At 32.6% G+C, this 23289-nt stretch overlaps 22 non-coding genes across 22 annotated transcripts; all 22 read left to right on the top strand.

Annotated features, from left to right (window-relative positions):
* Positions 1-673: 673 nt before the first annotated feature.
* Positions 674-759, top strand: TRNAR-UCU (transfer RNA arginine (anticodon UCU)). Its single transcript is given in 2 exon segments — positions 674-710; positions 724-759. It is a non-coding gene; the product is annotated as a tRNA-Arg (tRNA).
* A 1044-nt stretch (positions 760-1803) lies between these two features.
* On the top strand, positions 1804-1889 carry TRNAR-UCU (transfer RNA arginine (anticodon UCU)). The gene is given in 2 exon segments: positions 1804-1840; positions 1854-1889. It is a non-coding gene; the product is annotated as a tRNA-Arg (tRNA).
* Positions 1890-2653: 764 nt separating this feature from the next.
* Positions 2654-2739, top strand: TRNAR-UCU (transfer RNA arginine (anticodon UCU)). Its single transcript is given in 2 exon segments — positions 2654-2690; positions 2704-2739. It is a non-coding gene; the product is annotated as a tRNA-Arg (tRNA).
* A 1044-nt stretch (positions 2740-3783) lies between these two features.
* On the top strand, positions 3784-3869 carry TRNAR-UCU (transfer RNA arginine (anticodon UCU)). The gene is given in 2 exon segments: positions 3784-3820; positions 3834-3869. It is a non-coding gene; the product is annotated as a tRNA-Arg (tRNA).
* Positions 3870-5191: 1322 nt separating this feature from the next.
* Positions 5192-5277, top strand: TRNAR-UCU (transfer RNA arginine (anticodon UCU)). The gene is given in 2 exon segments: positions 5192-5228; positions 5242-5277. It is a non-coding gene; the product is annotated as a tRNA-Arg (tRNA).
* A 765-nt stretch (positions 5278-6042) lies between these two features.
* Positions 6043-6128, top strand: TRNAR-UCU (transfer RNA arginine (anticodon UCU)). Its single transcript is given in 2 exon segments — positions 6043-6079; positions 6093-6128. It is a non-coding gene; the product is annotated as a tRNA-Arg (tRNA).
* A 764-nt stretch (positions 6129-6892) lies between these two features.
* TRNAR-UCU (transfer RNA arginine (anticodon UCU)) lies at positions 6893-6978 on the top strand. Its single transcript is given in 2 exon segments — positions 6893-6929; positions 6943-6978. It is a non-coding gene; the product is annotated as a tRNA-Arg (tRNA).
* A 1044-nt stretch (positions 6979-8022) lies between these two features.
* On the top strand, positions 8023-8108 carry TRNAR-UCU (transfer RNA arginine (anticodon UCU)). Its single transcript is given in 2 exon segments — positions 8023-8059; positions 8073-8108. It is a non-coding gene; the product is annotated as a tRNA-Arg (tRNA).
* A 1322-nt stretch (positions 8109-9430) lies between these two features.
* On the top strand, positions 9431-9516 carry TRNAR-UCU (transfer RNA arginine (anticodon UCU)). The gene is given in 2 exon segments: positions 9431-9467; positions 9481-9516. It is a non-coding gene; the product is annotated as a tRNA-Arg (tRNA).
* Positions 9517-10281: 765 nt separating this feature from the next.
* On the top strand, positions 10282-10367 carry TRNAR-UCU (transfer RNA arginine (anticodon UCU)). Its single transcript is given in 2 exon segments — positions 10282-10318; positions 10332-10367. It is a non-coding gene; the product is annotated as a tRNA-Arg (tRNA).
* A 764-nt stretch (positions 10368-11131) lies between these two features.
* Positions 11132-11217, top strand: TRNAR-UCU (transfer RNA arginine (anticodon UCU)). Its single transcript is given in 2 exon segments — positions 11132-11168; positions 11182-11217. It is a non-coding gene; the product is annotated as a tRNA-Arg (tRNA).
* Positions 11218-12261: 1044 nt separating this feature from the next.
* On the top strand, positions 12262-12347 carry TRNAR-UCU (transfer RNA arginine (anticodon UCU)). Its single transcript is given in 2 exon segments — positions 12262-12298; positions 12312-12347. It is a non-coding gene; the product is annotated as a tRNA-Arg (tRNA).
* Positions 12348-13669: 1322 nt separating this feature from the next.
* Positions 13670-13755, top strand: TRNAR-UCU (transfer RNA arginine (anticodon UCU)). The gene is given in 2 exon segments: positions 13670-13706; positions 13720-13755. It is a non-coding gene; the product is annotated as a tRNA-Arg (tRNA).
* Positions 13756-14520: 765 nt separating this feature from the next.
* On the top strand, positions 14521-14606 carry TRNAR-UCU (transfer RNA arginine (anticodon UCU)). The gene is given in 2 exon segments: positions 14521-14557; positions 14571-14606. It is a non-coding gene; the product is annotated as a tRNA-Arg (tRNA).
* Positions 14607-15650: 1044 nt separating this feature from the next.
* TRNAR-UCU (transfer RNA arginine (anticodon UCU)) lies at positions 15651-15736 on the top strand. Its single transcript is given in 2 exon segments — positions 15651-15687; positions 15701-15736. It is a non-coding gene; the product is annotated as a tRNA-Arg (tRNA).
* Positions 15737-16500: 764 nt separating this feature from the next.
* Positions 16501-16586, top strand: TRNAR-UCU (transfer RNA arginine (anticodon UCU)). The gene is given in 2 exon segments: positions 16501-16537; positions 16551-16586. It is a non-coding gene; the product is annotated as a tRNA-Arg (tRNA).
* Positions 16587-17908: 1322 nt separating this feature from the next.
* TRNAR-UCU (transfer RNA arginine (anticodon UCU)) lies at positions 17909-17994 on the top strand. The gene is given in 2 exon segments: positions 17909-17945; positions 17959-17994. It is a non-coding gene; the product is annotated as a tRNA-Arg (tRNA).
* Positions 17995-18758: 764 nt separating this feature from the next.
* Positions 18759-18844, top strand: TRNAR-UCU (transfer RNA arginine (anticodon UCU)). The gene is given in 2 exon segments: positions 18759-18795; positions 18809-18844. It is a non-coding gene; the product is annotated as a tRNA-Arg (tRNA).
* Positions 18845-19887: 1043 nt separating this feature from the next.
* Positions 19888-19973, top strand: TRNAR-UCU (transfer RNA arginine (anticodon UCU)). Its single transcript is given in 2 exon segments — positions 19888-19924; positions 19938-19973. It is a non-coding gene; the product is annotated as a tRNA-Arg (tRNA).
* Positions 19974-20738: 765 nt separating this feature from the next.
* Positions 20739-20824, top strand: TRNAR-UCU (transfer RNA arginine (anticodon UCU)). The gene is given in 2 exon segments: positions 20739-20775; positions 20789-20824. It is a non-coding gene; the product is annotated as a tRNA-Arg (tRNA).
* A 1044-nt stretch (positions 20825-21868) lies between these two features.
* TRNAR-UCU (transfer RNA arginine (anticodon UCU)) lies at positions 21869-21954 on the top strand. The gene is given in 2 exon segments: positions 21869-21905; positions 21919-21954. It is a non-coding gene; the product is annotated as a tRNA-Arg (tRNA).
* Positions 21955-22718: 764 nt separating this feature from the next.
* On the top strand, positions 22719-22804 carry TRNAR-UCU (transfer RNA arginine (anticodon UCU)). Its single transcript is given in 2 exon segments — positions 22719-22755; positions 22769-22804. It is a non-coding gene; the product is annotated as a tRNA-Arg (tRNA).
* The last annotated feature ends 485 nt before the right edge of the window (positions 22805-23289 follow it).

Raw genomic sequence — 23289 nt, 5'->3', positions numbered from 1 at the left:
TAACATAGGTGGTTAACTAGATGCATTCAGAAGGGATCTAAGAATAAGAAGTTAAGAAAGTTGAATAAATATTACCAACAATTACATTTAAATTAATAATGATGGAAACCTGAGCTTAATGTATCACATTACACTTTGATTCTCCATTTATATTAAAGGACTCAAAGAGCTGTTCCCCTTAAACCATGGATGTCAGCTCATATCGTTAGGTGCAAATCAGAAACATCTTGCCCAAATTCCAGAAACTTTTTATTAGTTAAGAAAAAAAAAGTACAGAGCTTTCTACCAAAGACCACTTAACATGTCTGTATGGCCTTCTTTTGTCACTATTGGCAGTAAGTTGTACCAGGAAAAGGAAAGGGATGAAAATGTTGTAATTTATGTTGTTAAATGGAAATCTCAACATATAAAAAGAAGTCAAAATTTCTGATTCGTCCACCAAAGAACACTTCAGAAACTTTTGACAGTTTTAATATCTTTGTCAGCTTAAACATTTAACACATTTTCCATTTTCTGATCAATCCAAAAACACTGCATAACCTTTGAATTTTTTTTAAAAAGAGATCTTTTTTTTTTTTTTTAATTGCCAGTGGCGTAAAAGAGTATATTACATTTTGACTGTTTATCGCTCTAGCTATTTTTTTTCGTTGACCTTCTATATACAAGCAGATGAGGCTCTGTGGCGCAATGGATAGCGCATTGGACTTCTAGTGTATTGAAGGCATTCAAAGGTTGTGGGTTCGAGTCCCACCAGAGTCGTTGTGTTTTGCTAACAAAGCAGTCAAACCTTTGTAAGAAATACTCCTTCAATACTACAACTACAACATGAAAAACAATCTTAACAAATCTCTAACATAGGTGGTTAACTAGATGCATTCAGAAGGGATCTTAGAATAAGAAGTTAAGAAAGTTGAATAAATATTACCAACAATTACATTTAAATTAATAATGATGGAAACCTGAGCTTAATGTATCACAGTACACTTTGATTCTCCATTTATATTAAAGGACTCAAAGAGCTCCAAAGAGCTTAATGTATCACATTACACTAACAAAGCAGTCAAACCTTTGTAAGAAATACTCCTTCAATACTACAACTACAACATGAAAAACAATCTTAACAAATCTCTAACATAGGTGGTTAACTAGATGCATTCAGAAGGGATCTTAGAATAAGAAGTTAAGAAAGTTGAATAAATATTACCAACAATTACATTTAAATTAATAATGATGGAAACCTGAGCTTAATGTATCACAGTACACTTTGATTCTCCATTTATATTAAAGGACTCAAAGAGCTGTTCCCCTTAAACCATGGATGTCAGCTCATATCGTTAGGTGCAAATCAGAAACATCTTGCCCAAATTCCAGAAACTTTTTATTAGTTAAGAAAAAAAAAGTACAGAGCTTTCTACCAAAGACCACTTAACATGTCTGTATGGCCTTCTTTTGTCACTATTGGCAGTAAGTTGTACCAGGAAAAGGAAAGGGATGAAAATGTTGTAATTTATGTTGTTAAATGGAAATCTCAACATATAAAAAGAAGTCAAAATTTCTGATTCGTCCACCAAAGAACACTTCAGAAACTTTTGACAGTTTTAATATCTTTGTCAGCTTAAACATTTAACACATTTTCCATTTTCTGATCAATCCAAAAACACTGCATAACCTTTGAATTTTTTTTAAAAAGAGATCTTTTTTTTTTTCTTTTAATTGCCAGTGGCGTAAAAGAGTATATTACATTTTGACTGTGTATCACTCTAGCTATTTGTTTTCGTTGACCTTCTATATACAAGCAGATGAGGCTCTGTGGCGCAATGGATAGCGCATTGGACTTCTAGTGTATTGAAGGCATTCAAAGGTTGTGGGTTCAAGTCCCACCAGAGTCGTTGTGTTTTGCTAACAAAGCAGTCAAACCTTTGTAAGAAATACTCCTTCAATACTACAACTACAACATGAAAAACAATCTTAACAAATCTCTAACATAGGTGGTTAACTAGATGCATTCAGAAGGGATCTAAGAATAAGAAGTTAAGAAAGTTGAATAAATATTACCAACAATTACATTTAAATTAATAATGATGGAAACCTGAGCTTAATGTATCACATTACACTTTGATTCTCCATTTATATTAAAGGACTCAAAGAGCTGTTCCCCTTAAACCATGGATGTCAGCTCATATCGTTAGGTGCAAATCAGAAACATCTTGCCCAAATTCCAGAAACTTTTTATTAGTTAAGAAAAAAAAAGTACAGAGCTTTCTACCAAAGACCACTTAACATGTCTGTATGGCCTTCTTTTGTCACTATTGGCAGTAAGTTGTACCAGGAAAAGGAAAGGGATGAAAATGTTGTAATTTATGTTGTTAAATGGAAATCTCAACATATAAAAAGAAGTCAAAATTTCTGATTCGTCCACCAAAGAACACTTCAGAAACTTTTGACAGTTTTAATATCTTTGTCAGCTTAAACATTTAACACATTTTCCATTTTCTGATCAATCCAAAAACACTGCATAACCTTTGAATTTTTTTTAAAAAGAGATCTTTTTTTTTTTTTTTAATTGCCAGTGGCGTAAAAGAGTATATTACATTTTGACTGTTTATCGCTCTAGCTATTTTTTTTCGTTGACCTTCTATATACAAGCAGATGAGGCTCTGTGGCGCAATGGATAGCGCATTGGACTTCTAGTGTATTGAAGGCATTCAAAGGTTGTGGGTTCGAGTCCCACCAGAGTCGTTGTGTTTTGCTAACAAAGCAGTCAAACCTTTGTAAGAAATACTCCTTCAATACTACAACTACAACATGAAAAACAATCTTAACAAATCTCTAACATAGGTGGTTAACTAGATGCATTCAGAAGGGATCTTAGAATAAGAAGTTAAGAAAGTTGAATAAATATTACCAACAATTACATTTAAATTAATAATGATGGAAACCTGAGCTTAATGTATCACAGTACACTTTGATTCTCCATTTATATTAAAGGACTCAAAGAGCTCCAAAGAGCTTAATGTATCACATTACACTAACAAAGCAGTCAAACCTTTGTAAGAAATACTCCTTCAATACTACAACTACAACATGAAAAACAATCTTAACAAATCTCTAACATAGGTGGTTAACTAGATGCATTCAGAAGGGATCTTAGAATAAGAAGTTAAGAAAGTTGAATAAATATTACCAACAATTACATTTAAATTAATAATGATGGAAACCTGAGCTTAATGTATCACAGTACACTTTGATTCTCCATTTATATTAAAGGACTCAAAGAGCTGTTCCCCTTAAACCATGGATGTCAGCTCATATCGTTAGGTGCAAATCAGAAACATCTTGCCCAAATTCCAGAAACTTTTTATTAGTTAAGAAAAAAAAAGTACAGAGCTTTCTACCAAAGACCACTTAACATGTCTGTATGGCCTTCTTTTGTCACTATTGGCAGTAAGTTGTACCAGGAAAAGGAAAGGGATGAAAATGTTGTAATTTATGTTGTTAAATGGAAATCTCAACATATAAAAAGAAGTCAAAATGTCTGATTCGTCCACCAAAGAACACTTCAGAAACTTTTGACAGTTTTAATATCTTTGTCAGCTTAAACATTTAACACATTTTCCATTTTCTGATCAATCCAAAAACACTGCATAACCTTTGAATTTTTTTTAAAAAGAGATCTTTTTTTTTTTCTTTTAATTGCCAGTGGCGTAAAAGAGTATATTACATTTTGACTGTGTATCACTCTAGCTATTTGTTTTCGATGACCTTCGAGATACAAGCCGATGAGGCTCTGTGGCGCAATGGATAACGCATTGGACTTCTAGTGTATTGAAGGCATTCAAAGGTTGTGGGTTCAAGTCCCACCAGAGTCGTTGTGTTTTGCTAACAAAGCAGTCAAACCTTTGTAAGAAATACTCCTTCAATACTACAACTACAACATGAAAAACAATCTTAACAAATCTCTAACATAGGTGGTTAACTAGATGCATTCAGAAGGGATCTTAGAATAAGAAGTTAAGAAAGTTGAATAAATATTACCAACAATTACATTTAAATTAATAATGATGGAAACCTGAGCTTAATGTATCACATTACACTTTGATTCTCCATTTATATTAAAGGACTCAAAGAGCTCCAAAGAGCTTAATGTATCACATTACACTAACAAAGCAGTCAAACCTTTGTAAGAAATACTCCTTCAATACTACAACTACAACATGAAAAACAATCTTAACAAATCTCTAACATAGGTGGTTAACTAGATGCATTCAGAAGGGATCTTAGAATAAGAAGTTAAGAAAGTTGAATAAATATTACCAACAATTACATTTAAATTAATAATGATGGAAACCTGAGCTTAATGTATCACAGTACACTTTGATTCTCCATTTATATTAAAGGACTCAAAGAGCTCCAAAGAGCTTAATGTATCACATTACACTAACAAAGCAGTCAAACCTTTGTAAGAAATACTCCTTCAATACTACAACTACAACATGAAAAACAATCTTAACAAATCTCTAACATAGGTGGTTAACTAGATGCATTCAGAAGGGATCTTAGAATAAGAAGTTAAGAAAGTTGAATAAATATTACCAACAATTACATTTAAATTAATAATGATGGAAACCTGAGCTTAATGTATCACAGTACACTTTGATTCTCCATTTATATTAAAGGACTCAAAGAGCTGTTCCCCTTAAACCATGGATGTCAGCTCATATCGTTAGGTGCAAATCAGAAACATCTTGCCCAAATTCCAGAAACTTTTTATTAGTTAAGAAAAAAAAAGTACAGAGCTTTCTACCAAAGACCACTTAACATGTCTGTATGGCCTTCTTTTGTCACTATTGGCAGTAAGTTGTACCAGGAAAAGGAAAGGGATGAAAATGTTGTAATTTATGTTGTTAAATGGAAATCTCAACATATAAAAATAAGTCAAAATTTCTGATTCGTCCACCAAAGAACACTTCAGAAACTTTTGACAGTTTTAATATCTTTGTCAGCTTAAACATTTAACACATTTTCCATTTTCTGATCAATCCAAAAACACTGCATAACCTTTGAATTTTTTTTAAAAAGAGATCTTTTTTTTTTTTTTTAATTGCCAGTGGCGTAAAAGAGTATATTACATTTTGACTGTTTATCGCTCTAGCTATTTTTTTTCGTTGACCTACTATATACAAGCAGATGAGGCTCTGTGGCGCAATGGATAGCGCATTGGACTTCTAGTGTATTGAAAGCATTCAAAGGTTGTGGGTTCGAGTCCCACCAGAGTCGTTGTGTTTTGCTAACAAAGCAGTCAAACCTTTGTAAGTAATACTCCTTCAATACTACAACTACAACATGAAAAACAATCTTAACAAATCTCTAACATAGGTGGTTAACTAGATGCATTCAGAAGGGATCTTAGAATAAGAAGTTAAGAAAGTTGAATAAATATTACCAACAATTACATTTAAATTAATAATGATGGAAACCTGAGCTTAATGTATCACAGTACACTTTGATTCTCCATTTATATTAAAGGACTCAAAGAGCTGTTCCCCTTAAACCATGGATGTCAGCTCATATCGTTAGGTGCAAATCAGAAACATCTTGCCCAAATTCCAGAAACTTTTTATTAGTTAAGAAAAAAAAAGTACAGAGCTTTCTACCAAAGACCACTTAACATGTCTGTATGGCCTTCTTTTGTCACTATTGGCAGTAAGTTGTACCAGGAAAAGGAAAGGGATGAAAATGTTGTAATTTATGTTGTTAAATGGAAATCTCAACATATAAAAAGAAGTCAAAATTTCTGATTCGTCCACCAAAGAACACTTCAGAAACTTTTGACAGTTTTAATATCTTTGTCAGCTTAAACATTTAACACATTTTCCATTTTCTGATCAATCCAAAAACACTGCATAACCTTTGAATTTTTTTTAAAAAGAGATCTTTTTTTTTTTTTTTTAATTGCCAGTGGCGTAAAAGAGTATATTACATTTTGACTGTTTATCGCTCTAGCTATTTTTTTTCGTTGACCTTCTATATACAAGCAGATGAGGCTCTGTGGCGCAATGGATAGCGCATTGGACTTCTAGTGTATTGAAGGCATTCAAAGGTTGTGGGTTCGAGTCCCACCAGAGTCGTTGTGTTTTGCTAACAAAGCAGTCAAACCTTTGTAAGAAATACTCCTTCAATACTACAACTACAACATGAAAAACAATCTTAACAAATCTCTAACATAGGTGGTTAACTAGATGCATTCAGAAGGGATCTAAGAATAAGAAGTTAAGAAAGTTGAATAAATATTACCAACAATTACATTTAAATTAATAATGATGGAAACCTGAGCTTAATGTATCACATTACACTTTGATTCTCCATTTATATTAAAGGACTCAAAGAGCTGTTCCCCTTAAACCATGGATGTCAGCTCATATCGTTAGGTGCAAATCAGAAACATCTTGCCCAAATTCCAGAAACTTTTTATTAGTTAAGAAAAAAAAAGTACAGAGCTTTCTACCAAAGACCACTTAACATGTCTGTATGGCCTTCTTTTGTCACTATTGGCAGTAAGTTGTACCAGGAAAAGGAAAGGGATGAAAATGTTGTAATTTATGTTGTTAAATGGAAATCTCAACATATAAAAAGAAGTCAAAATTTCTGATTCGTCCACCAAAGAACACTTCAGAAACTTTTGACAGTTTTAATATCTTTGTCAGCTTAAACATTTAACACATTTTCCATTTTCTGATCAATCCAAAAACACTGCATAACCTTTGAATTTTTTTTAAAAAGAGATCTTTTTTTTTTTTTTTAATTGCCAGTGGCGTAAAAGAGTATATTACATTTTGACTGTTTATCGCTCTAGCTATTTTTTTTCGTTGACCTTCTATATACAAGCAGATGAGGCTCTGTGGCGCAATGGATAGCGCATTGGACTTCTAGTGTATTGAAGGCATTCAAAGGTTGTGGGTTCGAGTCCCACCAGAGTCGTTGTGTTTTGCTAACAAAGCAGTCAAACCTTTGTAAGAAATACTCCTTCAATACTACAACTACAACATGAAAAACAATCTTAACAAATCTCTAACATAGGTGGTTAACTAGATGCATTCAGAAGGGATCTTAGAATAAGAAGTTAAGAAAGTTGAATAAATATTACCAACAATTACATTTAAATTAATAATGATGGAAACCTGAGCTTAATGTATCACAGTACACTTTGATTCTCCATTTATATTAAAGGACTCAAAGAGCTCCAAAGAGCTTAATGTATCACATTACACTAACAAAGCAGTCAAACCTTTGTAAGAAATACTCCTTCAATACTACAACTACAACATGAAAAACAATCTTAACAAATCTCTAACATAGGTGGTTAACTAGATGCATTCAGAAGGGATCTTAGAATAAGAAGTTAAGAAAGTTGAATAAATATTACCAACAATTACATTTAAATTAATAATGATGGAAACCTGAGCTTAATGTATCACAGTACACTTTGATTCTCCATTTATATTAAAGGACTCAAAGAGCTGTTCCCCTTAAACCATGGATGTCAGCTCATATCGTTAGGTGCAAATCAGAAACATCTTGCCCAAATTCCAGAAACTTTTTATTAGTTAAGAAAAAAAAAGTACAGAGCTTTCTACCAAAGACCACTTAACATGTCTGTATGGCCTTCTTTTGTCACTATTGGCAGTAAGTTGTACCAGGAAAAGGAAAGGGATGAAAATGTTGTAATTTATGTTGTTAAATGGAAATCTCAACATATAAAAAGAAGTCAAAATGTCTGATTCGTCCACCAAAGAACACTTCAGAAACTTTTGACAGTTTTAATATCTTTGTCAGCTTAAACATTTAACACATTTTCCATTTTCTGATCAATCCAAAAACACTGCATAACCTTTTAATTTTTTTTTAAAAAGAGATCTTTTTTTTTTCTTTTAATTGCCAGTGGCGTAAAAGAGTATATTACATTTTGACTGTGTATCACTCTAGCTATTTGTTTTCGATGACCTTCGAGATACAAGCCGATGAGGCTCTGTGGCGCAATGGATAACGCATTGGACTTCTAGTGTATTGAAGGCATTCAAAGGTTGTGGGTTCAAGTCCCACCAGAGTCGTTGTGTTTTGCTAACAAAGCAGTCAAACCTTTGTAAGAAATACTCCTTCAATACTACAACTACAACATGAAAAACAATCTTAACAAATCTCTAACATAGGTGGTTAACTAGATGCATTCAGAAGGGATCTTAGAATAAGAAGTTAAGAAAGTTGAATAAATATTACCAACAATTACATTTAAATTAATAATGATGGAAACCTGAGCTTAATGTATCACATTACACTTTGATTCTCCATTTATATTAAAGGACTCAAAGAGCTCCAAAGAGCTTAATGTATCACATTACACTAACAAAGCAGTCAAACCTTTGTAAGAAATACTCCTTCAATACTACAACTACAACATGAAAAACAATCTTAACAAATCTCTAACATAGGTTGTTAACTAGATGCATTCAGAAGGGATCTTAGAATAAGAAGTTAAGAAAGTTGAATAAATATTACCAACAATTACATTTAAATTAATAATGATGGAAACCTGAGCTTAATGTATCACAGTACACTTTGATTCTCCATTTATATTAAAGGACTCAAAGAGCTCCAAAGAGCTTAATGTATCACATTACACTAACAAAGCAGTCAAACCTTTGTAAGAAATACTCCTTCAATACTACAACTACAACATGAAAAACAATCTTAACAAATCTCTAACATAGGTGGTTAACTAGATGCATTCAGAAGGGATCTTAGAATAAGAAGTTAAGAAAGTTGAATAAATATTACCAACAATTACATTTAAATTAATAATGATGGAAACCTGAGCTTAATGTATCACAGTACACTTTGATTCTCCATTTATATTAAAGGACTCAAAGAGCTGTTCCCCTTAAACCATGGATGTCAGCTCATATCGTTAGGTGCAAATCAGAAACATCTTGCCCAAATTCCAGAAACTTTTTATTAGTTAAGAAAAAAAAAGTACAGAGCTTTCTACCAAAGACCACTTAACATGTCTGTATGGCCTTCTTTTGTCACTATTGGCAGTAAGTTGTACCAGGAAAAGGAAAGGGATGAAAATGTTGTAATTTATGTTGTTAAATGGAAATCTCAACATATAAAAATAAGTCAAAATTTCTGATTCGTCCACCAAAGAACACTTCAGAAACTTTTGACAGTTTTAATATCTTTGTCAGCTTAAACATTTAACACATTTTCCATTTTCTGATCAATCCAAAAACACTGCATAACCTTTGAATTTTTTTTAAAAAGAGATCTTTTTTTTTTTTTTTAATTGCCAGTGGCGTAAAAGAGTATATTACATTTTGACTGTTTATCGCTCTAGCTATTTTTTTTCGTTGACCTACTATATACAAGCAGATGAGGCTCTGTGGCGCAATGGATAGCGCATTGGACTTCTAGTGTATTGAAAGCATTCAAAGGTTGTGGGTTCGAGTCCCACCAGAGTCGTTGTGTTTTGCTAACAAAGCAGTCAAACCTTTGTAAGTAATACTCCTTCAATACTACAACTACAACATGAAAAACAATCTTAACAAATCTCTAACATAGGTGGTTAACTAGATGCATTCAGAAGGGATCTTAGAATAAGAAGTTAAGAAAGTTGAATAAATATTACCAACAATTACATTTAAATTAATAATGATGGAAACCTGAGCTTAATGTATCACAGTACACTTTGATTCTCCATTTATATTAAAGGACTCAAAGAGCTGTTCCCCTTAAACCATGGATGTCAGCTCATATCGTTAGGTGCAAATCAGAAACATCTTGCCCAAATTCCAGAAACTTTTTATTAGTTAAGAAAAAAAAAGTACAGAGCTTTCTACCAAAGACCACTTAACATGTCTGTATGGCCTTCTTTTGTCACTATTGGCAGTAAGTTGTACCAGGAAAAGGAAAGGGATGAAAATGTTGTAATTTATGTTGTTAAATGGAAATCTCAACATATAAAAAGAAGTCAAAATTTCTGATTCGTCCACCAAAGAACACTTCAGAAACTTTTGACAGTTTTAATATCTTTGTCAGCTTAAACATTTAACACATTTTCCATTTTCTGATCAATCCAAAAACACTGCATAACCTTTGAATTTTTTTTAAAAAGAGATCTTTTTTTTTTTTTTTTAATTGCCAGTGGCGTAAAAGAGTATATTACATTTTGACTGTTTATCGCTCTAGCTATTTTTTTTCGTTGACCTTCTATATACAAGCAGATGAGGCTCTGTGGCGCAATGGATAGCGCATTGGACTTCTAGTGTATTGAAGGCATTCAAAGGTTGTGGGTTCGAGTCCCACCAGAGTCGTTGTGTTTTGCTAACAAAGCAGTCAAACCTTTGTAAGAAATACTCCTTCAATACTACAACTACAACATGAAAAACAATCTTAACAAATCTCTAACATAGGTGGTTAACTAGATGCATTCAGAAGGGATCTAAGAATAAGAAGTTAAGAAAGTTGAATAAATATTACCAACAATTACATTTAAATTAATAATGATGGAAACCTGAGCTTAATGTATCACATTACACTTTGATTCTCCATTTATATTAAAGGACTCAAAGAGCTGTTCCCCTTAAACCATGGATGTCAGCTCATATCGTTAGGTGCAAATCAGAAACATCTTGCCCAAATTCCAGAAACTTTTTATTAGTTAAGAAAAAAAAAGTACAGAGCTTTCTACCAAAGACCACTTAACATGTCTGTATGGCCTTCTTTTGTCACTATTGGCAGTAAGTTGTACCAGGAAAAGGAAAGGGATGAAAATGTTGTAATTTATGTTGTTAAATGGAAATCTCAACATATAAAAAGAAGTCAAAATTTCTGATTCGTCCACCAAAGAACACTTCAGAAACTTTTGACAGTTTTAATATCTTTGTCAGCTTAAACATTTAACACATTTTCCATTTTCTGATCAATCCAAAAACACTGCATAACCTTTGAATTTTTTTTAAAAAGAGATCTTTTTTTTTTTTTTTAATTGCCAGTGGCGTAAAAGAGTATATTACATTTTGACTGTTTATCGCTCTAGCTATTTTTTTTCGTTGACCTTCTATATACAAGCAGATGAGGCTCTGTGGCGCAATGGATAGCGCATTGGACTTCTAGTGTATTGAAGGCATTCAAAGGTTGTGGGTTCGAGTCCCACCAGAGTCGTTGTGTTTTGCTAACAAAGCAGTCAAACCTTTGTAAGAAATACTCCTTCAATACTACAACTACAACATGAAAAACAATCTTAACAAATCTCTAACATAGGTGGTTAACTAGATGCATTCAGAAGGGATCTTAGAATAAGAAGTTAAGAAAGTTGAATAAATATTACCAACAATTACATTTAAATTAATAATGATGGAAACCTGAGCTTAATGTATCACAGTACACTTTGATTCTCCATTTATATTAAAGGACTCAAAGAGCTCCAAAGAGCTTAATGTATCACATTACACTAACAAAGCAGTCAAACCTTTGTAAGAAATACTCCTTCAATACTACAACTACAACATGAAAAACAATCTTAACAAATCTCTAACATAGGTGGTTAACTAGATGCATTCAGAAGGGATCTTAGAATAAGAAGTTAAGAAAGTTGAATAAATATTACCAACAATTACATTTAAATTAATAATGATGGAAACCTGAGCTTAATGTATCACAGTACACTTTGATTCTCCATTTATATTAAAGGACTCAAAGAGCTGTTCCCCTTAAACCATGGATGTCAGCTCATATCGTTAGGTGCAAATCAGAAACATCTTGCCCAAATTCCAGAAACTTTTTATTAGTTAAGAAAAAAAAAGTACAGAGCTTTCTACCAAAGACCACTTAACATGTCTGTATGGCCTTCTTTTGTCACTATTGGCAGTAAGTTGTACCAGGAAAAGGAAAGGGATGAAAATGTTGTAATTTATGTTGTTAAATGGAAATCTCAACATATAAAAAGAAGTCAAAATGTCTGATTCGTCCACCAAAGAACACTTCAGAAACTTTTGACAGTTTTAATATCTTTGTCAGCTTAAACATTTAACACATTTTCCATTTTCTGATCAATCCAAAAACACTGCATAACCTTTTAATTTTTTTTTAAAAAGAGATCTTTTTTTTTTCTTTTAATTGCCAGTGGCGTAAAAGAGTATATTACATTTTGACTGTGTATCACTCTAGCTATTTGTTTTCGATGACCTTCGAGATACAAGCCGATGAGGCTCTGTGGCGCAATGGATAACGCATTGGACTTCTAGTGTATTGAAGGCATTCAAAGGTTGTGGGTTCAAGTCCCACCAGAGTCGTTGTGTTTTGCTAACAAAGCAGTCAAACCTTTGTAAGAAATACTCCTTCAATACTACAACTACAACATGAAAAACAATCTTAACAAATCTCTAACATAGGTGGTTAACTAGATGCATTCAGAAGGGATCTTAGAATAAGAAGTTAAGAAAGTTGAATAAATATTACCAACAATTACATTTAAATTAATAATGATGGAAACCTGAGCTTAATGTATCACATTACACTTTGATTCTCCATTTATATTAAAGGACTCAAAGAGCTCCAAAGAGCTTAATGTATCACATTACACTAACAAAGCAGTCAAACCTTTGTAAGAAATACTCCTTCAATACTACAACTACAACATGAAAAACAATCTTAACAAATCTCTAACATAGGTTGTTAACTAGATGCATTCAGAAGGGATCTTAGAATAAGAAGTTAAGAAAGTTGAATAAATATTACCAACAATTACATTTAAATTAATAATGATGGAAACCTGAGCTTAATGTATCACAGTACACTTTGATTCTCCATTTATATTAAAGGACTCAAAGAGCTCCAAAGAGCTTAATGTATCACATTACACTAACAAAGCAGTCAAACCTTTGTAAGAAATACTCCTTCAATACTACAACTACAACATGAAAAACAATCTTAACAAATCTCTAACATAGGTGGTTAACTAGATGCATTCAGAAGGGATCTTAGAATAAGAAGTTAAGAAAGTTGAATAAATATTACCAACAATTACATTTAAATTAATAATGATGGAAACCTGAGCTTAATGTATCACAGTACACTTTGATTCTCCATTTATATTAAAGGACTCAAAGAGCTGTTCCCCTTAAACCATGGATGTCAGCTCATATCGTTAGGTGCAAATCAGAAACATCTTGCCCAAATTCCAGAAACTTTTTATTAGTTAAGAAAAAAAAAGTACAGAGCTTTCTACCAAAGACCACTTAACATGTCTGTATGGCCTTCTTTTGTCACTATTGGCAGTAAGTTGTACCAGGAAAAGGAAAGGGATGAAAATGTTGTAATTTATGTTGTTAAATGGAAATCTCAACATATAAAAATAAGTCAAAATTTCTGATTCGTCCACCAAAGAACACTTCAGAAACTTTTGACAGTTTTAATATCTTTGTCAGCTTAAACATTTAACACATTTTCCATTTTCTGATCAATCCAAAAACACTGCATAACCTTTGAATTTTTTTTAAAAAGAGATCTTTTTTTTTTTTTTTAATTGCCAGTGGCGTAAAAGAGTATATTACATTTTGACTGTTTATCGCTCTAGCTATTTTTTTTCGTTGACCTACTATATACAAGCAGATGAGGCTCTGTGGCGCAATGGATAGCGCATTGGACTTCTAGTGTATTGAAAGCATTCAAAGGTTGTGGGTTCGAGTCCCACCAGAGTCGTTGTGTTTTGCTAACAAAGCAGTCAAACCTTTGTAAGTAATACTCCTTCAATACTACAACTACAACATGAAAAACAATCTTAACAAATCTCTAACATAGGTGGTTAACTAGATGCATTCAGAAGGGATCTTAGAATAAGAAGTTAAGAAAGTTGAATAAATATTACCAACAATTACATTTAAATTAATAATGATGGAAACCTGAGCTTAATGTATCACAGTACACTTTGATTCTCCATTTATATTAAAGGACTCAAAGAGCTGTTCCCCTTAAACCATGGATGTCAGCTCATATCGTTAGGTGCAAATCAGAAACATCTTGCCCAAATTCCAGAAACTTTTTATTAGTTAAGAAAAAAAAAGTACAGAGCTTTCTACCAAAGACCACTTAACATGTCTGTATGGCCTTCTTTTGTCACTATTGGCAGTAAGTTGTACCAGGAAAAGGAAAGGGATGAAAATGTTGTAATTTATGTTGTTAAATGGAAATCTCAACATATAAAAAGAAGTCAAAATGTCTGATTCGTCCACCAAAGAACACTTCAGAAACTTTTGACAGTTTTAATATCTTTGTCAGCTTAAACATTTAACACATTTTCCATTTTCTGATCAATCCAAAAACACTGCATAACCTTTTAATTTTTTTTTAAAAAGAGATCTTTTTTTTTTCTTTTAATTGCCAGTGGCGTAAAAGAGTATATTACATTTTGACTGTGTATCACTCTAGCTATTTGTTTTCGATGACCTTCGAGATACAAGCCGATGAGGCTCTGTGGCGCAATGGATAACGCATTGGACTTCTAGTGTATTGAAGGCATTCAAAGGTTGTGGGTTCAAGTCCCACCAGAGTCATTGTGTTTTGCTAACAAAGCAGTCAAACCTTTGTAAGAAATACTCCTTCAATACTACAACTACAACATGAAAAACAATCTTAACAAATCTCTAACATAGGTGGTTAACTAGATGCATTCAGAAGGGATCTTAGAATAAGAAGTTAAGAAAGTTGAATAAATATTACCAACAATTACATTTAAATTAATAATGATGGAAACCTGAGCTTAATGTATCACATTACACTTTGATTCTCCATTTATATTAAAGGACTCAAAGAGCTCCAAAGAGCTTAATGTATCACATTACACTAACAAAGCAGTCAAACCTTTGTAAGAAATACTCCTTCAATACTACAACTACAACATGAAAAACAATCTTAACAAATCTCTAACATAGGTGGTTAACTAGATGCATTCAGAAGGGATCTTAGAATAAGAAGTTAAGAAAGTTGAATAAATATTACCAACAATTACATTTAAATTAATAATGATGGAAACCTGAGCTTAATGTATCACAGTACACTTTGATTCTCCATTTATATTAAAGGACTCAAAGAGCTGTTCCCCTTAAACCATGGATGTCAGCTCATATCGTTAGGTGCAAATCAGAAACATCTTGCCCAAATTCCAGAAACTTTTTATTAGTTAAGAAAAAAAAAGTACAGAGCTTTCTACCAAAGACCACTTAACATGTCTGTATGGCCTTCTTTTGTCACTATTGGCAGTAAGTTGTACCAGGAAAAGGAAAGGGATGAAAATGTTGTAATTTATGTTGTTAAATGGAAATCTCAACATATAAAAAGAAGTCAAAATTTCTGATTCGTCCACCAAAGAACACTTCAGAAACTTTTGACAGTTTTAATATCTTTGTCAGCTTAAACATTTAACACATTTTCCATTTTCTGATCAATCCAAAAACACTGCATAACCTTTGAATTTTTTTTAAAAAGAGATCTTTTTTTTTTTTTTTTAATTGCCAGTGGCGTAAAAGAGTATATTACATTTTGACTGTTTATCGCTCTAGCTATTTTTTTTCGTTGACCTTCTATATACAAGCAGATGAGGCTCTGTGGCGCAATGGATAGCGCATTGGACTTCTAGTGTATTGAAGGCATTCAAAGGTTGTGGGTTCGAGTCCCACCAGAGTCGTTGTGTTTTGCTAACAAAGCAGTCAAACCTTTGTAAGAAATACTCCTTCAATACTACAACTACAACATGAAAAACAATCTTAACAAATCTCTAACATAGGTGGTTAACTAGATGCATTCAGAAGGGATCTAAGAATAAGAAGTTAAGAAAGTTGAATAAATATTACCAACAATTACATTTAAATTAATAATGATGGAAACCTGAGCTTAATGTATCACATTACACTTTGATTCTCCATTTATATTAAAGGACTCAAAGAGCTGTTCCCCTTAAACCATGGATGTCAGCTCATATCGTTAGGTGCAAATCAGAAACATCTTGCCCAAATTCCAGAAACTTTTTATTAGTTAAGAAAAAAAAAGTACAGAGCTTTCTACCAAAGACCACTTAACATGTCTGTATGGCCTTCTTTTGTCACTATTGGCAGTAAGTTGTACCAGGAAAAGGAAAGGGATGAAAATGTTGTAATTTATGTTGTTAAATGGAAATCTCAACATATAAAAAGAAGTCAAAATTTCTGATTCGTCCACCAAAGAACACTTCAGAAACTTTTGACAGTTTTAATATCTTTGTCAGCTTAAACATTTAACACATTTTCCATTTTCTGATCAATCCAAAAACACTGCATAACCTTTGAATTTTTTTTAAAAAGAGATCTTTTTTTTTTTTTTTAATTGCCAGTGGCGTAAAAGAGTATATTACATTTTGACTGTTTATCGCTCTAGCTATTTTTTTTCGTTGACCTTCTATATACAAGCAGATGAGGCTCTGTGGCGCAATGGATAACGCATTGGACTTCTAGTGTATTGAAGGCATTCAAAGGTTGTGGGTTCAAGTCCCACCAGAGTCGTTGTGTTTTGCTAACAAAGCAGTCAAACCTTTGTAAGAAATACTCCTTCAATACTACAACTACAACATGAAAAACAATCTTAACAAATCTCTAACATAGGTGGTTAACTAGATGCATTCAGAAGGGATCTTAGAATAAGAAGTTAAGAAAGTTGAATAAATATTACCAACAATTACATTTAAATTAATAATGATGGAAACCTGAGCTTAATGTATCACATTACACTTTGATTCTCCATTTATATTAAAGGACTCAAAGAGCTCCAAAGAGCTTAATGTATCACATTACACTAACAAAGCAGTCAAACCTTTGTAAGAAATACTCCTTCAATACTACAACTACAACATGAAAAACAATCTTAACAAATCTCTAACATAGGTGGTTAACTAGATGCATTCAGAAGGGATCTTAGAATAAGAAGTTAAGAAAGTTGAATAAATATTACCAACAATTACATTTAAATTAATAATGATGGAAACCTGAGCTTAATGTATCACAGTACACTTTGATTCTCCATTTATATTAAAGGACTCAAAGAGCTCCAAAGAGCTTAATGTATCACATTACACTAACAAAGCAGTCAAACCTTTGTAAGAAATACTCCTTCAATACTACAACTACAACATGAAAAACAATCTTAACAAATCTCTAACATAGGTGGTTAACTAGATGCATTCAGAAGGGATCTTAGAATAAGAAGTTAAGAAAGTTGAATAAATATTACCAACAATTACATTTAAATTAATAATGATGGAAACCTGAGCTTAATGTATCACAGTACACTTTGATTCTCCATTTATATTAAAGGACTCAAAGAGCTGTTCCCCTTAAACCATGGATGTCAGCTCATATCGTTAGGTGCAAATCAGAAACATCTTGCCCAAATTCCAGAAACTTTTTATTAGTTAAGAAAAAAAAAGTACAGAGCTTTCTACCAAAGACCACTTAACATGTCTGTATGGCCTTCTTTTGTCACTATTGGCAGTAAGTTGTACCAGGAAAAGGAAAGGGATGAAAATGTTGTAATTTATGTTGTTAAATGGAAATCTCAACATATAAAAATAAGTCAAAATTTCTGATTCGTCCACCAAAGAACACTTCAGAAACTTTTGACAGTTTTAATATCTTTGTCAGCTTAAACATTTAACACATTTTCCATTTTCTGATCAATCCAAAAACACTGCATAACCTTTGAATTTTTTTTAAAAAGAGATCTTTTTTTTTTTTTTTAATTGCCAGTGGCGTAAAAGAGTATATTACATTTTGACTGTTTATCGCTCTAGCTATTTTTTTTCGTTGACCTACTATATACAAGCAGATGAGGCTCTGTGGCGCAATGGATAGCGCATTGGACTTCTAGTGTATTGAAAGCATTCAAAGGTTGTGGGTTCGAGTCCCACCAGAGTCGTTGTGTTTTGCTAACAAAGCAGTCAAACCTTTGTAAGTAATACTCCTTCAATACTACAACTACAACATGAAAAACAATCTTAACAAATCTCTAACATAGGTGGTTAACTAGATGCATTCAGAAGGGATCTTAGAATAAGAAGTTAAGAAAGTTGAATAAATATTACCAACAATTACATTTAAATTAATAATGATGGAAACCTGAGCTTAATGTATCACAGTACACTTTGATTCTCCATTTATATTAAAGGACTCAAAGAGCTGTTCCCCTTAAACCATGGATGTCAGCTCATATCGTTAGGTGCAAATCAGAAACATCTTGCCCAAATTCCAGAAACTTTTTATTAGTTAAGAAAAAAAAGTACAGAGCTTTCTACCAAAGACCACTTAACATGTCTGTATGGCCTTCTTTTGTCACTATTGGCAGTAAGTTGTACCAGGAAAAGGAAAGGGATGAAAATGTTGTAATTTATGTTGTTAAATGGAAATCTCAACATATAAAAAGAAGTCAAAATGTCTGATTCGTCCACCAAAGAACACTTCAGAAACTTTTGACAGTTTTAATATCTTTGTCAGCTTAAACATTTAACACATTTTCCATTTTCTGATCAATCCAAAAACACTGCATAACCTTTTAATTTTTTTTTAAAAAGAGATCTTTTTTTTTTCTTTTAATTGCCAGTGGCGTAAAAGAGTATATTACATTTTGACTGTGTATCACTCTAGCTATTTGTTTTCGATGACCTTCGTGATACAAGCCGATGAGGCTCTGTGGCGCAATGGATAACGCATTGGACTTCTAGTGTATTGAAGGCATTCAAAGGTTGTGGGTTCAAGTCCCACCAGAGTCGTTATATTTTGCTAACAAAGCAGTCAAACCTTTGTAAGAAATACTCCTTCAATACTACAACTACAACATGAAAAACAATCTTAACAAATCTCTAACATAGGTGGTTAACTAGATGCATTCAGAAGGGATCTTAGAATAAGAAGTTAAGAAAGTTGAATAAATATTACCAACAATTACATTTAAATTAATAATGATGGAAACCTGAGCTTAATGTATCACATTACACTTTGATTCTCCATTTATATTAAAGGACTCAAAGAGCTCCAAAGAGCTTAATGTATCACATTACACTAACAAAGCAGTCAAACCTTTGTAAGAAATACTCCTTCAATACTACAACTACAACATGAAAAACAATCTTAACAAATCTCTAACATAGGTGGTTAACTAGATGCATTCAGAAGGGATCTTAGAATAAGAAGTTAAGAAAGTTGAATAAATATTACCAACAATTACATTTAAATTAATAATGATGGAAACCTGAGCTTAATGTATCACAGTACACTTTGATTCTCCATTTATATTAAAGGACTCAAAGAGCTGTTCCCCTTAAACCATGGATGTCAGCTCATATCGTTAGGTGCAAATCAGAAACATCTTGCCCAAATTCCAGAAACTTTTTATTAGTTAAGAAAAAAAAAGTACAGAGCTTTCTACCAAAGACCACTTAACATGTCTGTATGGCCTTCTTTTGTCACTATTGGCAGTAAGTTGTACCAGGAAAAGGAAAGGGATGAAAATGTTGTAATTTATGTTGTTAAATGGAAATCTCAACATATAAAAAGAAGTCAAAATTTCTGGTTCGTCCACCAAAGAACACTTCAGAAACTTTTGACAGTTTTAATATCTTTGTCAGCTTAAACATTTAACACATTTTCCATTTTCTGATCAATCCAAAAACACTGCATAACCTTTGAATTTTTTTTAAAAAGAGATCTTTTTTTTTTTTTTTAATTGCCAGTGGCGTAAAAGAGTATATTACATTTTGACTGTTTATCGCTCTAGCTATTTTTTTTCGTTGACCTACTATATACAAGCAGATGAGGCTCTGTGGCGCAATGGATAGCGCATTGGACTTCTAGTGTATTGAAAGCATTCAAAGGTTGTGGGTTCGAGTCCCACCAGAGTCGTTGTGTTTTGCTAACAAAGCAGTCAAACCTTTGTAAGTAATACTCCTTCAATACTACAACTACAACATGAAAAACAATCTTAACAAATCTCTAACATAGGTGGTTAACTAGATGCATTCAGAAGGGATCTTAGAATAAGAAGTTAAGAAAGTTGAATAAATATTACCAACAATTACATTTAAATTAATAATGATGGAAACCTGAGCTTAATGTATCACAGTACACTTTGATTCTCCATTTATATTAAAGGACTCAAAGAGCTGTTCCCCTTAAACCATGGATGTCAGCTCATATCGTTAGGTGCAAATCAGAAACATCTTGCCCAAATTCCAGAAACTTTTTATTAGTTAAGAAAAAAAAAGTACAGAGCTTTCTACCAAAGACCACTTAACATGTCTGTATGGCCTTCTTTTGTCACTATTGGCAGTAAGTTGTACCAGGAAAAGGAAAGGGATGAAAATGTTGTAATTTATGTTGTTAAATGGAAATCTCAACATATAAAAAGAAGTCAAAATGTCTGATTCGTCCACCAAAGAACACTTCAGAAACTTTTGACAGTTTTAATATCTTTGTCAGCTTAAACATTTAACACATTTTCCATTTTCTGATCAATCCAAAAACACTGCATAACCTTTTAATTTTTTTTTAAAAAGAGATCTTTTTTTTTTCTTTTAATTGCCAGTGGCGTAAAAGAGTATATTACATTTTGACTGTGTATCACTCTAGCTATTTGTTTTCGATGACCTTCGAGATACAAGCCGATGAGGCTCTGTGGCGCAATGGATAACGCATTGGACTTCTAGTGTATTGAAGGCATTCAAAGGTTGTGGGTTCAAGTCCCACCAGAGTCGTTGTGTTTTGCTAACAAAGCAGTCAAACCTTTGTAAGAAATACTCCTTCAATACTACAACTACAACATGAAAAACAATCTTAACAAATCTCTAACATAGGTGGTTAACTAGATGCATTCAGAAGGGATCTTAGAATAAGAAGTTAAGAAAGTTGAATAAATATTACCAACAATTACATTTAAATTAATAATGATGGAAACCTGAGCTTAATGTATCACATTACACTTTGATTCTCCATTTATATTAAAGGACTCAAAGAGCTCCAAAGAGCTTAATGTATCACATTACACTAACAAAGCAGTCAAACCTTTGTAAGAAATACTCCTTCAATACTACAACTACAACATGAAAAACAATCTTAACAAATCTCTAACATAGGTGGTTAACTAGATGCATTCAGAAGGGATCTTAGAATAAGAAGTTAAGAAAGTTGAATAAATATTACCAACAATTACATTTAAATTAATAATGATGGAAACCTGAGCTTAATGTATCACAGTACACTTTGATTCTCCATTTATATTAAAGGACTCAAAGAGCTGTTCCCCTTAAACCATGGATGTCAGCTCATATCGTTAGGTGCAAATCAGAAACATCTTGCCCAAATTCCAGAAACTTTTTATTAGTTAAGAAAAAAAAAGTACAGAGCTTTCTACCAAAGACCACTTAACATGTCTGTATGGCCTTCTTTTGTCACTATTGGCAGTAAGTTGTACCAGGAAAAGGAAAGGGATGAAAATGTTGTAATTTATGTTGTTAAATGGAAATCTCAACATATAAAAAGAAGTCAAAATGTCTGATTCGTCCACCAAAGAACACTTCAGAAACTTTTGACAGTTTTAATATCTTTGTCAGCTTAAACATTTAACACATTTTCCATTTTCTGATCAATCCAAAAACACTGCATAACCTTTGAATTTTTTTTAAAAAGAGATCTTTTTTTTTTTTTTTTAATTGCCAGTGGCGTAAAAGAGTATATTACATTTTGACTGTTTATCGCTCTAGCTATTTTTTTTCGTTGACCTTCTATATACAAGCAGATGAGGCTCTGTGGCGCAATGGATAGCGCATTGGACTTCTAGTGTATTGAAGGCATTCAAAGGTTGTGGGTTCGAGTCCCACCAGAGTCGTTGTGTTTTGCTAACAAAGCAGTCAAACCTTTGTAAGAAATACTCCTTCAATACTACAACTACAACATGAAAAACAATCTTAACAAATCTCTAACATAGGTGGTTAACTAGATGCATTCAGAAGGGATCTAAGAATAAGAAGTTAAGAAAGTTGAATAAATATTACCAACAATTACATTTAAATTAATAATGATGGAAACCTGAGCTTAATGTATCACATTACACTTTGATTCTCCATTTATATTAAAGGACTCAAAGAGCTGTTCCCCTTAAACCATGGATGTCAGCTCATATCGTTAGGTGCAAATCAGAAACATCTTGCCCAAATTCCAGAAACTTTTTATTAGTTAAGAAAAAAAAAGTACAGAGCTTTCTACCAAAGACCACTTAACATGTCTGTATGGCCTTCTTTTGTCACTATTGGCAGTAAGTTGTACCAGGAAAAGGAAAGGGATGAAAATGTTGTAATTTATGTTGTTAAATGGAAATCTCAACATATAAAAAGAAGTCAAAATTTCTGATTCGTCCACCAAAGAACACTTCAGAAACTTTTGACAGTTTTAATATCTTTGTCAGCTTAAACATTTAACACATTTTCCATTTTCTGATCAATCCAAAAACACTGCATAACCTTTGAATTTTTTTTAAAAAGAGATCTTTTTTTTTTTTTTTAATTGCCAGTGGCGTAAAAGAGTATATTACATTTTGACTGTTTATCGCTCTAGCTATTTTTTTTCGTTGACCTACTATATACAAGCAGATGAGGCTCTGTGGCGCAATGGATAGCGCATTGGACTTCTAGTGTATTGAAAGCATTCAAAGGTTGTGGGTTCGAGTCCCACCAGAGTCGTTGTGTTTTGCTAACAAAGCAGTCAAACCTTTGTAAGAAATACTCCTTCAATACTACAACTACAACATGAAAAACAATCTTAACAAATCTCTAACATAGGTGGTTAACTAGATGCATTCAGAAGGGATCTTAGAATAAGAAGTTAAGAAAGTTGAATAAATATTACCAACAATTACATTTAAATTAATAATGATGGAAACCTGAGCTTAATGTATCACATTACACTTTGATTCTCCATTTATATTAAAGGACTCAAAGAGCTGTTCCCCTTAAACCATGGATGTCAGCTCATATCGTTAGGTGCAAATCAGAAACATCTTGCCCAAATTCCAGAAACTTTTTATTAGTTAAGAAAAAAAAAGTACAGAGCTTTCTACCAAAGACCACTTAACATGTCTGTATGGCCTTCTTTTGTCACTATTGGCAGTAAGTTGTACCAGGAAAAGGAAAGGGATGAAAATGTTGTAATTTATGTTGTTAAATGG

Source organism: Pelobates fuscus, chromosome 4, assembly GCF_036172605.1.
Source record: "Pelobates fuscus isolate aPelFus1 chromosome 4, aPelFus1.pri, whole genome shotgun sequence".
NCBI lineage: Eukaryota > Metazoa > Chordata > Amphibia > Anura > Pelobatidae > Pelobates > Pelobates fuscus.
This window is presented reverse-complemented; position numbering and strand designations above follow the sequence as displayed.